Source organism: Echinops telfairi, unplaced genomic scaffold (genome assembly GCF_000313985.2).
Source record: "Echinops telfairi isolate 266 unplaced genomic scaffold, ASM31398v2 ScPeMD7_7421;HRSCAF=8459, whole genome shotgun sequence".
Taxonomy (NCBI): domain Eukaryota; kingdom Metazoa; phylum Chordata; class Mammalia; order Afrosoricida; family Tenrecidae; genus Echinops; species Echinops telfairi.
In genome coordinates this window covers 14,626,507-14,631,496 of record NW_022111321.1, presented here as the reverse complement: position 1 = coordinate 14,631,496, position 4,990 = coordinate 14,626,507, and positions in this window count along the sequence as shown.

Genomic DNA, 4,990 nt, shown 5'->3' with positions numbered 1-4,990 from the left:
GTTGCTACCTTTTGACTATGGGGCCAGTGCTGCAGTGAATGCTGCCGTTCATCTGCCATGTCACTGTTTTCAAATCTCTTAGGCATAAACCTAAGAATAGAATTCATGGGTCACATGGTACCTCTGCTTAACTTCTTTTTAAAAAAAATAATTTTATTAGGGGCTCATACAACTCTTATCACAATCCATACTTCAATTGGATCAGGCATGTTTGTACATATGTTGCCTTCATTCTTTTCTATACATTTACTTTCTATTGAGCCCTTGGTATCAGCCTTTTTTCCCCCTCTCCCTCCCCCTCCTAACCTCATAACCCCTGGATAGATTGTATATTATTATTTTCACCTCTCACACTGACCGCTGTCTTCTGCTTAACTTCTTAAGGTAGTGCCAACTTGTTCCCCATAGCAGCTGTGCTATTTTATGTTACTACCAGCAATGGGTGAAAGTTCCAAATTCTCCATATATTAGAAATTGCTGTTGTTTTCTATTTAAAGCATTTTAACTTCTTAATTCTAGCAGATTGTCTTATTGTGGTTTTGATTTGCTTCTCACTAAAGGCTAATCACATGGAACATCTTGTTCTTAACTTTTTCTCTCCGTCCCGCTCTAGGATCTGAACCAATAATTAAAGAGTTGGTATTTCTCCCTTGGAAATTACTCATTAAGTTCTTTCCCAAGGGATAAAGTTTAGCATCATGAAAATCATATTGACCAGCCTCACTCTTTAACCTAAATTTGAAATAAGTATGCACTGTTTTCTCAAGCTCTGGATTCCTTACAGGTATAGAAATATTTAAAGTTGAGGTTATATTCAAGAAGGAGTGTTTCAAGGTTGAAATTTACACTTGATAAATGTATATGCTGTAGATATCCTTTGAATTTATCGACCATGTGCTTGACCATGTCTTTGAATTCAATAAAAGTTTAATTTTTAATATCCCTGTGGAACACTTCCTAGTTTTACTTATAAGGCTTGGTCAAGCATAAAAGCTGTACAAGTCAATCATTTTTCTACTTCAGTAGTAAAAGATCACCCATTGTAAAAGAAGAACTTTCTATCTTTTAACTCAGGTTCCAAGTTTCCTGCAAAATTCAGAGGGTACAATATCAATTGTGTTCTACCAAACTTGAAACAAATGTATGTATGTGTTCATCCTGGGGAAAAGGAATAGATTTGATAACTACATCTAATAATTTGTTTGATTACCCCTCAACATATTGCTTTTGTACATATATTTACTTTTGACAGCCATTTACTTCATGAAAATCATACATTTTCTGAACCTATATAGTCTATACCAAATGAACCACTTGTTCCTATTATCCCATGTATTTTCATGTGGGAAACATGTCATTGTAATTTTTGCTTCCTTAGTAAATTGATTTGTCCTGATAAATCAGTTTGTCTGTAAGAGTCGATGTTGTCCTCTTGCTCTCTGTTCCTGGAAGGACACATTGAAATCTGACAGGAGACACAGTAAACTCCTGTTGGATGTAGAGAAGTTTGTCTTTAACCTCACTTTAAATGCTTACCTGTGTTCAGAGAATTCAGCCTAAGCAATCAAAAGAGAAGCAATACTGGCTTACCACTGACCCATTTTCATTGGAAGGACTGATAGTAGAATCTGGGAGAAATTATTTAGTCTCAAGTGTGCAGTTTTATGGTACTTTAAAGATGCAGCTCGCAATAGTTCTTAGGCAAAAAAAAACAACCAAACTTAAGTCTCAAGTCAACGGCTATAAAATGATGACTTGGGTATCCAGTATCTAGAAAGAAATGTGGAAAACCATAAAACATGATCATAGAGATTTTACATTTTTAATATTGCATCTCTATTAAATAGACTATGTAGAAAAATTAATGATACATTGAGGAAAACAACAGGAAAAAATTAAGTTGCCATATCTTGGTAATGGCTTATAGCATGACTTAATTGATTTTAAAAATCCATTTAATCATTATTTTGGCCATCAAAATCTCTACTCCCTGAAAACCGTTCTAATTACTACATCATCAATTTAACTAAATGAGTGTAATTATCAAATTAATTACAATATTACTATCTGGTTACTTTAATCACTCCAGTGTTATGATCTGCAGAGTATCTTCTGAGTAATAAGGAAATAATTACCGGCTTTGTCTTTGATTCTGGAAACCTATGCATATATGGAAATAATAACAAATTATCTCTTTACTCCACGCTGAACCCTAATACACAGATGCTATGTTTGTTTCTGTGAATATAGATAGTGGAGAATTCATTGCCTTAACAACTTCTGTGAGGTGTCATAGAGTTGATGACTTAGAGCAATCCTACTTACAACAGAATGAAACATTGTCCATCCTCAACATTGTTCCTATGTTTGAACCCATGGTTACAGCCACTGTATCAATTCATCTTATTCTGGATCTGTGTGTGTGTGTGTGTGAGACAGACAGACAGACAGACAGACAGACTCTACTAATCATAGTGTTCTTTTCCATGGATTGGTCTCACATGGTAAAATGTCCAAAGTACACAAGACAAAATCTGGCCATCCACTCTGTCAAGGAACACTCTTGGTGTACTTCTGCCAAGGTATATTTGTTTGTTCTTTTGGTAGTCTGTGGTATATTCAATATTTACTTGTGAAAAGATAATGCACATGCATCACCTTCTTCTCCCATCTTCCTTAGTCATTGCTCAGTTTTAACAAACATATGAAGAAATTGAAAATACCATGTCTCAAGTCAGGCGCATCTTAATCCACAAAAGGTCTTGTGAGCAGATTTGCCCAGTGCAACATATCGTTTGATTTCTTTACTACAGCTTCCATAGGACTTATTTAATATGTACAGAAAAAAATTCTAGATGAGTTTATGCAGGGAGAATATTATCAGCATTACTATTAGTGTTATTATTTCAGCCTCTCTTTACTCTCCTATTGAGAGAGGTAAATTATCTATAATCTAGCTAGCTATCATCTATCATCTATCTATCTACATAAAAACGGGGCAGATACTTTGATAACTGAACTATGCTAAACCGACCACTTTTAAAATACTCCGTTACTAATAGCACAATAATATATAGATACTGAAGATCAGCTGGTCTTCTAGTGTGATGTGTGAGTCTTTAAGTTAGGAGAATTCCTCATATTTTTTGACAACTGAGATCCAGTGTCTTGTCACAGATTCCATAAAGAGGGAAATGCAGACTTGAAATGCACAAAGGATTTGGAGGATGAATTGATTTAATTTGTTCATTTAGGAAAATTTTGAGTTGAATTCTCCATGTCTGTCATAGAAGGACATGTGCACCTCAATGAGGAAAATGGTCAATGATGAAACCCCCCTGTAGTCTAATACCCATGGATGGTTTTGACAAGCAGTAACAATATGTACAACTGAATATTTGAATATGCATGTTCTCATAGAAAAACCAGAAGAGAGTTACCTTTTCTGGTAAGAATTCTGAGAGAATTGTTCAGGAAAGTAAATCAATGATTTATTACTAGGTCAGCTGATTTCAATACTAATGAAACTAATAGGTATATATCATCTATGTAAATTTTTAAAGAAAAATTTTATTTACCAAGTGTATTTTTGTTAGTTCTTCTGTTGGCTAAGAATTTACCAAAATGAATGACTACTGATACTTATCTGGCCTTTGTCACTTTTTTTCAGAACCAGAAACTTCTATTGCTTTGATTGTACCACTTTCCCCCTTGAAGATGGGGATGATAACGGTGCCCTGTGTTACAAACAGCAAAATTTGAGATAATTGTGTGCACACCATTTTATTTCCCCCAATTATATTTGGACTTACTTCAATCAGGCTTTGTTTCCCATCTCTTTTCAATAAATTGCTCTTGTCAGTGTTACATATATCTTGACCATTGATAAATCCTATAGCCATTGGTGTTTTGATCAACATCTTTTTCATCACTGTCCCCTTCTTGAAACATTTCTTTTTCTTGGCAGCCTGGATATGATAGCTATTCTCTTCCTTTATTATTGATAATTCCTTTGTAGCTGCCCTCCTGATTTACCGAGACAGCTAAAGCCTGACGTCCTGCAAGATTAGACAGCAGCTGTTCTCTATGGTCACCCTGTTTGCTGATGGTTTTCTTTTTACTTTGTATATGTTTTCCTTTAAATCTTTGACAATATTCAACATTGCTTAGAATCCCTTATATATATTGGCTTTCTCAGAGACAGTTTCTATTTAATTAACTTCTCTTGTTGCTAAGCCATACCATATTATTCCCCTGTCTGTTTCATATTCTTTTTGTTTAAACATTAGGCATTTATAATCATATATTGAAGTAATTCGGAAAATCACTGTAATGTAATTAAAGAGATATTTTCCTTTTTAAAAAATTTAACAGTTTAATTGACAAATAATTTATATATCATAACATTCAATTGGTTGATACATTAAACATATTTAAAAGAGCTGTGTAATCATCACAATTAATTTTAAACATTTTCTTCTTTTTTGTACTCATTGTTATTAGCTTCCCTTTTCACCTCACCTGACCCTGCCATAACCCCAAATATCTATTAATATCTCTGTAGATTTACCTATCTAGGGTTTCATATAAAAGAAAAACATTTTAATAAAAGAAACTCAATCAAGAAAACAAACAATAAAAAAATAAAATGTATACAAATATCAGTTAAGAAGGTAACAGAAAATAAGAAAAGCTAGAAAAATTTTAAAATGGGACAAAAGGGATCACAAATGTTATTTTAACATTTTAACCCAGCGATGACATCGGCATAAGTCCTCTTTCCAGTGCACTCTGATTGCAAGACTTGTCATGTCCTGATCGTCGTTCAGAGGGTTCACTAGAGGCTTGCTCCAAGTTGGGGTACTGGCAATGGATGTTGGGTTTCACCATCTTCCACAGCCTTCTGCAGTCTAGGTGCTTGACCGACTTCCTTCAGCATAATGACTTCCAAGGTCATCCATGCCACGAGGTGCTTTGTGGTTTCATCACT